General features: G+C 36.0%; 1 protein-coding gene across 1 annotated transcript in view; it reads left to right on the forward strand.

Annotated features, from left to right (window-relative positions):
- Positions 1-3,259: 3,259 nt before the first annotated feature.
- Positions 3,260-14,516, forward strand: part of LOC125238021 (suppressor of lurcher protein 1-like) — a 421,475-nt gene continuing 410,218 nt past the window's right edge. Inside the window, exon 1 of the mRNA XM_048145304.1 lies at positions 3,260-3,463. The gene's annotated coding sequence lies outside the window, so the exon portion shown is untranslated. The remainder of the gene's footprint in view (positions 3,464-14,516) is intronic.

Here is a 14,516-nt window from a genome sequence, read left to right on the forward strand (position 1 = left end):
TATATGCTTACTTTGTTTCTGACTCGATTTTCATATTAAAATAAACGTTCGTAATTTAACCTACATTATGGTTACCATGTTATAATTGCAGTAACAGGTCCTAATTGCACTTAATTCCCACAGTCGACTTCTACGACACCTTTGAGAGGAAAGGGGTTTCGTGAAATTCTTAATCCGTCACCACACGGAAATTAATATCTAATAAGGCGCATAAGAAAAAAACCAGAAAACAAATCGAATATAGAGCGTGTGTACCATATGGGCGAATATCTTAATAACGATTAGTATCGGACCTAAGGAGACATGTTTTTTTTTAATAGATGAGACGGCGTACATTACTGTTTGGTTAGATTAAAAAAAAAAATACTCTTAGTTAATAAACACTTTTTATCAAAATCATTATCCTATACGATTCGTCTAATCAGATACTATATATAACTGGATACATTATTCGCTCATATGGAATCCACACGCTGTATATAAGCTGTATGAAAGGAAATCGGTCGCTCATTCGAACCAAATTCCACAAATAAGCATGATGACGCGCCTGACAAATAATCAGACTAAATAACGGTTAAATTAGAAACGATTGGATAACACTGAGCTTAACGCACTAGTTGACTAATTTTCATTTCATACTACATAATAACAATAATTATTCAGCCTGTAGTGTGACAGTGGGCACATATCGCTCAACCGCGATGGATCAGGCTGTATTAATACAGTGCGTAAACGTAATAAGGGCGATAAATGAAACCAGGTATATAATTTAATATTGTTATCATTAATTAACAGGTGTTTTTGAGTTACTCTTAATTTCCAGCCCATAACTAATTTTTGAAAAATTTCCCAGCAGCAATGTACTGTAAAAGGGGTTGCGATGACAATCAATGATAACTGTCAACGAGCGTTTAACGCGAGTGTGTTTGCATTACGTTACGGGCCGAATTCATTTGTATGGATAAAAAAAATATTTCAAATTTAAGTAAAAGTTATCTAATTCCATTTTTTATGTCCTATATTCATCACCGCTAAGAGGTTCGCCCGTATTAGGTTTACACCCTGTATATTCCTGGGGATGTATTCATACGTTGGCCCAAAGCAAGTTAGGAACTTTACCTTTCGAAGATGTATGTGAAATTATACGCAAATTTATGTATATTCCAATTTAATTTCTTCAAAAAAAAAATATTTTAGCTATAAAACTCCTGTGAGACTCGAAAATATAAAAAAGAATGTAATTTTTGATACTGGTAGAGAATATTCATGACTAATCCAGTGTAGTTGTAGTCGTACCATGAGTTCAGAATACGTCTCTATGGAGAAAGTAACCAGCGCACCTAATGAATGCTCTACTCTATAATATAATAATATTGGGTTGGTAAGAAAGTAATGAGCGATCGATTGAATTCCACATAAAATTTTTGAGAGAGTTCTAGAATCTTCTATGGTCGAAAGTATATAAAGGGCGAGTCGCACAGTTTCTCGTCAGTCATTCACTAGCTGTCGCCGAGCTAATTTAAGGAAGAAAATGGACGAATTAAAAGTGCATGTAAGGCATTGCTTACTATATGAATTTCAGTCTGGCCATTCAGCCGCCGAAGCAGTGCGTAATATATGTCAGCGTGTTGCTCCTGAAGTTGTGTCTGAGGCCACGGCGAAACGATGGTTCCAGCGGTTTCGTAGTGGCGACTTTTCATTATCAGATCAACCTAAGTCTGGTCGACCGGTGAAGATTGATGTAGCCAAATTAAAAACCTTAATTGAAGGAGATCCGAGGCTAACGAGTCGTACTCTTGCTACCGAGTTAGGCTGCTCTCATGTCACCATAGAAACACATTTACACGAGTTGGGAAAAAACTACAAATACAGTGTTTGGATACCGCACGAACTTGATAGAGATCAACTAAACCGTCGTGCCGATATCTGCATACAACTTCTGTCTTTTCGCCGCACATTCAACTGGTTGGACCATCTTATCACTGGAGATGAAAAATGGGTCTTATATATAAATCACACACGCAAACGTCAGTGGCTAGCTCCAAACGAAAAAGGAATAGAGGCACCAAAAACAGAGCCTCACCCGAAAAAAGTTATGCTGTCCGTTTGGTGGGATATTCATGGTATTATTCACTGGGAACTCCTACCAAGTGGAATGACTGTTACCGCATCAGTATACTGTAATCAACTTGAAAATTTAAACCAAAAAATCTGTCAGAATCGTCCACAGCATGCTAAAGTTTTTTCTTACACGACAATGCTCGCCCACACATTGCAAAAGTGACTCGGCTAAAGCTATTGGAGCTAGGTTGGAAAGTGATACCTCATCCACCGTACTCTCCAGACTTGGCACCTACGGATTACGCATTGTTCAGATCGCTAAGCAATGCCTTGAATGAAAAAAAGTTCGATGATCAAGCCCATCTACGACAGTACATAGCTGAGTTTTTTGAATCTAAACCTAAGAACTTCTTCGCCGATGCTATTCATTCTTTACCAGAACGATGGAGACAAGTAGTAGATAACGAAGGCCGTTATATTTTTGATAAATGGTTAAAATAATAAATTAAATAAAAATTACAATATTGGTTATGATTCGCTCATTACTTTCTTACCAACCCAATATTTATTCCGATCTGGTGGTAGTACCAACTACGTGGTAGTACTGGTGGTAGGTTCCTTTATAAAAAGTATAAATTATAACCCTGCTACCTATTAAAGTCAGAATTAAACCTATACAACTTGTAAATATGAATATTTGTTATATTTCTTGCGAGGCAAATATGATTTTTTTTCCTTTTAGGTACTTATATCCCGTCATTATGTTTTTTATTTTATTTTATTAGGCACGGTGCCTTATTTATTAACCAAGTATTTTGTTAGGACGTTAAAAATACAGTACTGTACATACGTGAACACATATGTATTTATACAATAACAAAAACAAAACTAAGTTGCAAACTTTTGAAGGTGACCGAAATTAATTTATACTCAGAGTGACATAATCTTTTGTGGAATTGGAATTAAGTAGGTATTTTCTTTGACTTGATGATTCTTCTAAATTCCACAGAGATTTCTATTAGTGAATGCGCTAACTAATCTAGTCGAATATTTCATTTAATCCCCACTAGCGACACAGCCTTCATTACAGACTCAAAGTAAAAATCCTAAGTGCTCAAAAAGCCTACTAATAGGTGGTCGTAGCTCATTCAGTCCGTCGCGGTCGCTACGAGCGCGCAGTCGTCTACGGCGGGCGCGGTGCTACGCGCTACAACCGTGCGTAACTTTGTGCAACGCGACTTTAAAAATAAAGTAACTGGACTACCAACTTGATTAAAAATCACCAATGGTATGAATGTTTTTTAATATGTGTTTAATAAAATATTTTGTGACATTAAGGTAAAATAGTGACTAAATAGTGCACAACGGTAACCTACTTTATTTGCTACGGCATAACACGGAGGTGAGTACTGAGTAATGACGACTATATTTAGAATTTATTCAATAAAGTTTAACATTGTTATAGTTATTGCATATCGAAGAATATGCAAAATTAATAACTCAAAGTAAGAATCTCTTTAACACTCTTACTTTAATACTTCCCCTGGAATCCCTCGCTCGCTGGTAATATCGGGAATCTTTTGAATACCAATTGCAAAATGGTTTTAGTATTTCTTTGCAGGCAAAATGCAATTTCGTTCGTGCTACCAATTGCTATGCAAAACGAGAAAGAGCGGTTGTGTTCGAAGGCAGCATGGACTTAGTAAACAGTTGTTGGTTTGCCTGAATTGTATGCACGAGTTTTCACACGTAGGTAATACTGAAAGTTTATAGAATGAGCCACTTAGAAATCACGTACAGTCAAGGTAATTATTCTATAAACTATTAGATTATATGCACACAATGACATACATACTACATTATCTACATACACATACTAAATGATCTCTTATTTGTTATTAACCTTTTGTATCGCAGATATATTTATACACGATTCAATTTCGACGGCCGGTCTGGCTCAGTCTGTAGTGACCCTGCCTGCTAAGCCGCGGTCCTGGGTTCGAATCCCGGTAAGGGCATTTATTTGTGTGATGAGCACAGATATTTGTTCCTGAGTCATGGATGTTTTCTATGTATGTAAGTATGTATTTATCTATTTAAGTATGTATATCGTCGCTTAGCACCCATAGTACAAGCTTTGCTTAGTTTGGGGCTAAGTTGATCTGTGTAAGGTGTCCCCAATACTTTTATTTATTTATTTTTATTTATTTAATCGAGGGAGTCACTTATGTGTTGCTGGCCTTTGAGAACCTTTGTACTTGCTTCTGGAAGAATTCCATGTCATAGCTCAAAGAAGGTTACACTGAAAAGTGATTTAACTAGTGGAGCCGAACCGTCGCGGTTTCTTGGAAGGCACGTTCAGAAGCATCACGTTACAGGTATGAAGATGCGGTGGATGTTCGGCTTTACGCGCCCTGCCGGCCGATTATGCTTCCAATTTTATTATTTATCAACGTGGATAAGACACCTGTCACTCACACTGATACACTTGCCAGAACGTGACGCATGCTTTATCCACGTTGATAAGTGATATAATTTTTAAGAAAAAAAAACCGTCGCCTTTCGGGTTCTGGTGAAAGTTACTTGCGAATGTTGGATTATGTAGAAATGTGTAGGTATTTTTTAAAACTGCTTTTAATGCTTTAATTATTAGATGGCAACATAAATGAATATACGTATAACGTTAAGGTTTGAGGAGTTTCCTCAATTCCTCATGAATCCGATATTATATTATAAGAAATCGAAGCTTGACAAACTTTGACTTGAAAACTCAATATGCTTAACAAACATAACTAAATAAATAAATGTCACTGTTCTGAACTTAAATGCATGCTTTTCTTGCAAAAATACCAAAGTCACTTATGAGTGTGCCGTTCAGATTTGAGGAGTACGGTTCTGACTATCATCAGCAGTTCCACTGCACCAAATGTCACTGTTCTGGACGCAAGTGCATGCTGTTCTTATAAAAATACCAAAGTCACTATAAGCGTGCCGTTCAGATTTGAGGAGTTCGGTTCTGACCATCAGCAGTTCCACTGTACCAAATGTCACTGTTCTAGACGTAAGCGCATGCTGTTCTTCTAAAAATGGCAAAGTCACTATAAGCGTGCCGTTCAGATTTGAGGAGTTCGGTTCTGACCATCATCAGCAATTCCGCTGCACCAAATGTCACTGTTCTGGATGAAAGTGCATGCTGTTCTTATAAAAATACCAAAGTCACTATAAGCGTGCCGTTCAGATTTGAAGAGTTCTATTCTGGCCATCATCAGCAGTTCCACTGCACCAAATGTCACTGTTCCGTACCTAAATGCATGCTGTTCCTTTAAAAACACAAAAATCACTATATGTATGCCTTTCAGATTCGAGGAGTTCCCTCGATTTCTCCAGGATCCCATCATCAGAACTGGGTTCTGAGAAAAATGGGACCAATCTGTATGCATATACATTCAATTAAAAAAAAAAATTTCAAAATCGGTCCAGTAACGACGGAGATATCGAGGAACAAACATTAAAAAAAAAAAAACATACAGACGACTTGATAACCGTCCTTCTTGAGATATGAGGCGACGGTTAAAAATTGCAAGCATAGTAGGCCTGCCGCATCCATAATACGTACATCCATAATAGCCTCACAGTCCGTGACATAGCGGAGAAGCTCCAAGAATGCCACCCGTGGTTCAACCGCGTTTGTCGCAGCCCAGCCGACTACTAGTAAGGCGGCGGAATTGAAAAAAGTCGTCTAGTTTTGAAGTTGATGTGACTGGAGAGTATACTGCTGACAAGTGGTATCGTTGTGATCGGTAGACTTTACTGAGTACGAAATAATGACTTGTCACTTTCTCAGACTGTGGGGGGGTTAACTATGACGTCACAAAGATCGCGGTCCCGGGTTTCAATTTTTTGCCAATTTGTCTAGAACCCCTTATCCAATTTTGAAAAATGAGGTGTCGATTGAAAGCGTATAACATGCTGATTAAGATTTATTATATGTGAAGAGTATAGTTTTGTTAGTTATTTTTTAATTAATAATAATGCAAAAAATACTTTTTTTTTACTCTCTTTTTTGATTTTTGTGACTCAAAAAGGCAATGAAAACGGCCACTTAGCTAAAAAATATGTTATATAAATCATTTAACTACATTATTAAGCTATCTGTTGCTTTTTAAATTTCTACGATCGGATAATAAATAAGCAAACTACAACCACATACCTGTAGGCGGGGAGTACCGCTTGACACGCGTTCCCATACATTCGGCGTCTACCAAATTACACCTCGCGCAAAATTCGTTTCAAGCAGATATACCTCTAATCTTATTCATCGTAACCTATCAATATTGGTATCATTTGAAAGTACAATTAAAGTACTTTAAGAAACAATGTCAATCATTTTCATAAAATCAATAATCGCCAGTCTGTGGTGGTTACAAAGGAAAAAAGTGGGTATGCAATTTGACTGGTTTCCTAGGTTTGATACCCTAGACGAGTTTAAAAGGGGAGGTAAAGGTGACATATGGGTTGTTCTCTGGCCTAAAAGCTATACAGAGGGTCAGGGGAGAAAAAAACTAGGGTTTAAGTTTAGTTTTAAGTTATTTTTTTTTTATTTGTTGATTTTATTGTGTTTAATTTTTTTGTAATTTTATCAAGGATACACATTGGTTTCTTTTGCTGAAAATTCCCTTTTTTATGAGAAATGTTATGAATTTCATGGCATTTTCCGATAGAGACTAAAATTAACTTTCAAATAAGGGCACATAGTCATACTGATACATAGTCATACCCTTAATATTATATAAGTAAAAGTATGACTATGTGGCCTACTGATACATAGTCATACCCTTAATATTATATAAGTAAAAGTATGACTATGTGGCCTTATTTGAAAGTTAATTTTAGTCTCTATCGGAAAAAGCCATAAAATTCATAACATTTCTCATAAAAAAGGCAACTTTTAGCAAAAGAAACCAACGTGTATCCTTGATAAAATTACAAAAAAATTTAACACAATAAAATCAACAAATAAAGGAAAAAATAACTTAAAACTAAACTTAAACCCTAGTTTTTTCTCCCCTGACCCTCTGTGTAGCTTTTAGGCCAGAGAAAAACCCATATGTCACCTTTACCTCCCCTTTTAAACTCGTCTAGGGTATCAAACCTAGGAAACCAGTCAAATTGCATACCCACTTTTTTCCTTTGTAACCACCACAGACTGGCGATTATTGATTTTAAAAAAATGATTTACATTGTTTTTTAAAGTACTTTAATTGTGCTTTCAAATGATATCAATATTGATAGGTTACGATGAATAAGATTAGAGGTATATCTGCTTGAAACGAATTTTGCGCGAGGTGTAATTTGGTAGACGCCGAATGTATGGGAACGCGTGTCAAGCGGTACTCCCCGCCTACAGGTATGTGGTTGTAGTTTGCTCATTTATTATCCGATCGTAGAAATTCAAAAAGCAACAGATAGCTTAATAATGTAGTTAAATGATTTATATAACATATTTTTTAGCTAAGTGGCCGTTTTCATTGCCTTTTTGAGTCACAAAAATCAAAAAAGAGAGTAAAAAAAACGTATTTTTTGCATTATTGTTAATTAAAAAATAACTAACAAAACTATACTTTTCACATATAATAAATCTTAATCAGCATGTTATACGCTTTCAATCGACTTCTCATTTTTAAAAATTGGATAAGGGGTTCTAGACAAATTGGCAAAAAAATTAAACCCGGGACCGCGATCTTTGTGACGTCATAGTTAACCCCCCCACAGTCTGAGAAAGTGACAAGTCATTATTTCGTACTCAGTAAAGTCTACCGATCACAACGATACCACTTGTCAGCAGTATACTCTCCAGTCACATCAACTTTTCCCGAGACCCTCTCGCCGCTCTACTATACGTAAGAAACAAATCGTCACTACTTTTAACAAAACTTGTATCTTCGTCTGTCAATGAAAAGAAAATTGTAGTAAGTATGTATGGAATGCATATAAACTTACTGCGTTTTAACTTTGAGGAACAGCGTGAGATACGAGATTTTTTAAAAGTAGTGACGAAATGCTTTAGCCATGTCCTTGTTGGCAAACCAAAAACGTGATCATAGATTAAATGTAAGAAGATTATACCATCCCATACCTTAAAAGGCGACCGCCTAAAAGCGTGCAATAAGTAGTTGTTGCCATCGATTATACTAGTATTTAGATGGCGTTAAGTGTCACTTTCGACATACATTTATGGCTCGAAAGTGACACTTAACGCCAATATAGGCATTTTTTTTGTGGCGCCATCTACTTTTGTACGCTTTTAGACTGTCGCCTTTTAGGTATGGGATGGTATAATCTTCTAATATTTAATTTATGACGTGATGCAATAGTTGTAAAAGCGGACATGAGCGTATTGAGCGTAAACGTCGTTAAAGGGGACGTCCAGGAGGCTAGGAGGAGGAAAGGTAGTCGAAATTGACAAAGACCAGGATAACGCTACGCAGAAGTGGAAAATTTTTATTTGAATTTTATTATTTTGTAGGTCAAATTTTTCCAATAAAAAGAATTTGATTACAAAGGGTGAATCACTGAAGCGTGATAGTGTGTTGCTTTTTAATTATAATTTTGTACGCTAAACTTCGGTTCTATTTTTATACAAAAGCCCATAATTTTCTTAGCTGAACTTATAACATTTCTCTTGTGATTTTGTCATGCTAAATAACCCTGTAATCAATAATAGACACCGAAAATCTTAGCAAAAATATGACAAAATTGTAATTCAATATGATCATTATACTTTGTACTTTTTAGTCATACCTTGAACACTCCACAACCAAGACAACTACCAATGGACCAACATCTCTGTAAAAGAATGCACAGTAAATGGGCCGTGAGCTTTTAGGATCATTATGTACATTTAGCAATAAATATATTACCTACAAACGTTTGAAGTGCCAAAAAGATGTGTATATAATGTATGAATGAATGAATGAATGAGACTTTATTCGAAACACATTTACAACAACATCAAAGTAGGCTTAAATCTAGGAAAATTAATGAAGTTACCGTGCTAAGGGTGGTTTCGATTCTAATGAACAAATGTTGATCAGTTTATACTTTTCTCCATAAGGAGAAATAGCCTACAGTTCAATTCTTCGCCTTTGTTACAGGCCCCACTCTGTATATGTCATGACGTTATTGCCTGTAAATTAAAGTCGTGTATAAATATTCTTTGGATTCTGGCTGTACATATTTTATTAGAACCGATCTCGAAAAACCTTTAACAAATAATTAAAATAGAAGAATATAATTTTAATATTCTTTAAACTTTTGGTGTTACCGTCGTATAAAGATAACCATATATGACAACATTTATGTAAAACAAATAGCGAAGAAATTAATTTCAAGCAAATTACAAAAAGAGGGTGGGGTTACCTTACCTCTACTATGCCTTTCCTTTCATAGAAAAAAAAGTAACCTCAAAATTAAATTAAAAAAGACTGGTCATTCGGTTGGGGTCGAGATCAATATCGTACACAAGGAAGAGACTGAATATATTCAATTAAATACTTTATCCACCATTGTGGGTATAGCCCTGTAAACCTGCGTCAAGTGCACGAAGGAAATTCATTCGGTCCAGTGAATATTTCGAAGTTCCAGGAAACTGGGTAGTGGCTATTAGCAGTAAGAGAGCCGCTTTTGAGAATACAAGCTGATAGTAATTGTCCTACAAACAATAATATAGTATTTCATGCAACCGGCATTTAAGGACGACAAAAAAGACGAGTGGCGTGGGTCACTATTGAAGGCGAAGCCGAAAATTGTTAATAAAGACGCCGCGAGTATTTTTTTGACTCAGTTAAACACCGTTGCATACAATACTTTTTCTACGACCATGCACTCAGTTTTTAATAGTTTTCTAGAATAACTTTCGTGAAATTCACACTGTTTCCTGTATTTTGACGCAAAGGTTTGGATTGCCAGCGCTCGAGCCAGCTGCCCAAAGCCATTCCTGGCCGGCTTCCCGCGCATGCGCGCAATATCGTTATAGCAATGCGTTACATAGCCAAACAATGCGTTTTAAATTTTTTCGTTACTGCGCGCATGCGCGGGAAGCCGGCGGAGGCAGGCTTTGAGAAATTGACTTTTATATAGGGTTTTATATAGATATGCACGACCCTGTAAATGACGAATAACAGTTCGGGAGTAGAAAAAAATATTATGGATATCCGTATTATCCGGATTCTCAAAATGTATGTATCCTAAAACATACTTGTAACTACTTCATACCGAGTAACATGTTATATTTTCGCTGACGAAAAAAACTAAAAAAAAACTTGCGTTTATCTTGATTAAGACTTTCTCAAAGTCGTATTGGAGTGATGGATTTGCTATAACTGTCTGCGTCATATAATCTCGTAACCAGGGTCATTCTCCAGCCACTTGCTATCTATACTGCCTTCTTGATCCGAACAAGTACCTATTTACTCAACTACTTACCAGTTCTCGGAAATGGTCGTGCCACGCTCTATTGGGATCAATCTATCATCGCCAATGGGACGATTGTAGCCAATAGGCCTGACACAGCTGACAGATCGATCGCAGCGCTGTCCCGTGTGGGCCGTGCTTAACTGCTTATCGATGTTACCATTCTCAATAAAAAGAATCTCGTGGAAATATACAAAAAGTCCAGCATGGAGATTGGCACTGGCATTACGGATAACCGTCATATGAAATTTGACGATAATTCGCCGTATTAGTAACAACGAATTACGGGACTAAATGGTTTAAAAAAACGTAATCTCCAATCGGCCATATTGACTGAAACACGCTGTAATATAAGACGCCATCATATCATATTCATTGAACAGCAATATAACGACAATGACAGTTATTTTCCCACGACCTAAATAGACGACATGTAAAAAAATTAGTTCGTTCATGTTTGGATAGTTTTAATATTTATTATGTACCTACAAACATTATTATTATTTATACAAACGATATACACATTTATTTGTTACTCTTACTATACAAACATTAATACAATATTTAACTTACTTACTTGCTTCGCCGATGACTCAAAATGAGTCTTTGCCTCGAACACAAGATTTTATACATGTTTAAATAAACTAACCTAACCTAACCACAAAATTAAAATTTTGAATAAAACCCCGACCGCAACATAGTTGACCGATTTTCATGAAACATGGCTAAGATCACTCTCGACTAACTCAGCTTTCAAACAAAAAAAAAACTAAAAAAAATCGGTTCATCCGTTCGGGAGCTACGATGTCACAGACAGACAGGCAGACAGACAGACAAACAGACAGACTGACAGACACGTCAAACTTATAACACCCCGTCGATTTTGCGTAAGGGGTTAAAAATAAAAATAAATCTTTTTAATTATTTAGCTGAATGGATTTATTGCCATGTTAGCCAACATGGCAAAAAATCCATCATGGCAAAAAATCATCGTCTCAAACATAAAATTACAGAAAATAAAAAGTAATGTCGAGACCGTATTTCGCTCAGTGTAGGAATGTAAATACTCGTATGTATAACAGTAAAACAATTGTTATTGGAATTAATTTTTGTAATATTTTAGTTAACTGTAGACTTTGACAGAAATGTTTATTACAAGGTTATTGCTAGTTTACGCATATAATTTTTCTCCTATTAGGATTGAAAGAGCTCGCAATTCTGCGTGGAAAACATAAAAAATTCCAAATCTAAAAAAAAGTGGGGCGGACAACTTTGAAAAAAATGGCCCTTCAGCTCGTTTACTCGCAACTTTTTGTTTGTATCTCAGTTAAAAACAAATCTTATTGCGTTTAGACCCTTCCACATATGATTAAAATGTCTAAAGACAGTTATTTTATATCGGAATTACGACTGGGAAGTTTATGTCACTTTTATAACGTATTATTAGCAGTTCTCAGAACCGTTAAACCGAGCGAGTGATAAACAACTCGATCAATAGCGTCCACTGGCGAGAAACGGGTAACAAAATGTTTGATCATGCGAATACTGTCTATTTATATCAGAGAGGATTGATTCAAAAGGCCCATATATGATTGGGGTATGTTAATCGGCTAATAGCTTTCCACGTATCGGAGATCTTACGGTTGTCTCTTTATTAATTTCTGGACCAATTGATCCTATAACCGGGTGGGATCAAAGACGGTTTACCTGTGTAAACATTCTAGAGATACCAGGGGGGTTACCATGATGTACCAAAGCCGTTCAGTTCAGGTTGAGAGAGAGGGACGGATAAATGGTATAGCCGTGTCCCTTTCTCTTGACCTAAACTGAACGGCTTTAGTGCTTCATGGTAACCCTCCAGAGATACCTATACAGTCCAAATTATGAGCATTTTTACAAACCAACATGCATAGACGACCTTTTTGCCATTTTCTTAGAAAATTGATCATATATTTTTGGCATGTTGGCTTCTAAAGATGTTTTTGAACTCGACCGCGGTAGGTACATTTGTTTGCTTTTGCACAGTTACAGCTTGATGCGAATTTTCAATAAAAGCCTAAATTAGGTTCTGTATAGCCTGACAAGTTTTTATTTGACCCTCGCCGCGTTGCGGATTTACAGTTGAACTAATTTCTTTTACTGGCAAGGATTTTTTTGACACCCGTCATCGAAAGTCATCGAATGTCAGTGATGTAAACTAGAAGTAAATATTTTAAAATTTCTAACGGTTTCATCGCAAATATGCCAAAAATAATATTAAAAAAAAAAAAAAAAACATTCAGTCGAATTGAGAACCTCCTCCTTTTTTGAAGTCGGTTAAAAAGTGAAAACAATTATACTGAACGTGATAAATTACGTACAACAAAAAAGGATGAAGGATTTTACAGCATTTCGATCACAATGTTCCGAGATAGGTTGTTGACATGTCCGGTACTGACGGTTTATAGTGCGGTTCTCCTGTATTGATTAGTTGGTTTCGATTTAGCTTAATATATGTTTTGTTCTTATTGATGGTGTCTGTAGCTCTGCCGTGAAAAATATTGAAAGAAATAAGGAGGCTGTTCCATCATTTCCAACAGTACAAAACAAGGCCCAACGTAAAAAGAAAACAAACATCGACGACTCCGATAAAGGCACAAGATTCATGGATTTTAGGCTGTGCGGAAAGAAGTTAGCAAGTCTTAAAACCTAGCTTAATAAATTTTGATTCGCTAAAACCATGTTTTAATTTTCTACAAATATTAACGCGAAACCAGTACACACTGTCCCCATTATACATGACGTCCGCACATTATTGCCATATGAAAACGATTTGTAGCGACACTCTATCAGGGTCAAATAAAAACTTGTCAGGCTTTACAAGCCTAAAACAAAGCGACTATCAGTCATTATTTAAAATATTGAAATTGACGTTTATAAAATATATACTAGTACATAAGAGTAACGAATGATGATTTAAAATTTATGAGAAAAAATCCTTCTGATCGAGTTGCCGATCTATATCGTATTCAGATCTAGTTTTTGGTCTCTGACTGTTACTCCGTTTTTAGTTTGCAGATAGAAAAAATAAAATTCTGAATTGTAATTTGTAAAGGATAAATAACCTTATTTTTTGTTTACATTTGTGAGTAGACTGCTTGGCAAGTTGTTTACGCTCTTTTTTATTTGCGTGTTTATCACGAATATTTATTTCTGAGAGATGGATGTTTTATACTTATAAAATATGTGCTTTATAACAAATTCTATTGGTCCATACATAAAGGTAAGTATGTATAGCGTCACCTAGCCTATTACCTAACCGCAGTATTAGCTTTGCTTAAGCAGTTAGGTAATAATTTTTAAGAAAAAAAAACCGTCGCCTTTCGGGTTCTGGTGAAAGCTACTTGCGAATGTTGGATTATGTAGAAATGTGTAAGTATTTTTTAAAACTGCTTTTAATGCTTTAATTATTAGGTGGCAACACAAATGAATATACGTATAACGTTAAGGTTTGAGGAGTTTCCTCAATTCCTCATGAATCCGATTAGGTATATTATAAGAAATCGAAGCTTGACAAACTTTGACTTCAAAACTCAATATGCTTAACAAACATAACTAAATAAATGTCACTGTTCTGAACTTAAATGCATGCTTTTCTTACAAAAATACCAAAGTCACTATGAGTGTGCCGTTCAGGTTTGAGGAGTTTGGTTCTGACTATCATAAGCAGTTCCACTGCACCAAATGTCACTGTTCTGGATGTAAGTGCATGCTGTTCTTATAAAAATACCAAAGTCACTATAAGCGTGCCGTTCAGATTTGAGGAGCTCGGTTCTGACCATCATCAGCAGTTCCACTGTACCAAATGTCACTGTTCTAGACGTAAGTGCATGCTGTTCTTATAAAAATGGCAAAGTCACTATAAGCGTGCCGTTCAGATTTGAGGAGTTTGGTTCTGGCCATCATCAGCAGTTCCACTGCACCAAATGTCACTGTTCTGGACG

The sequence above is a fragment of the Leguminivora glycinivorella genome, chromosome 2, assembly GCF_023078275.1.
Source record: "Leguminivora glycinivorella isolate SPB_JAAS2020 chromosome 2, LegGlyc_1.1, whole genome shotgun sequence".
Classification (NCBI taxonomy): domain Eukaryota; kingdom Metazoa; phylum Arthropoda; class Insecta; order Lepidoptera; family Tortricidae; genus Leguminivora; species Leguminivora glycinivorella.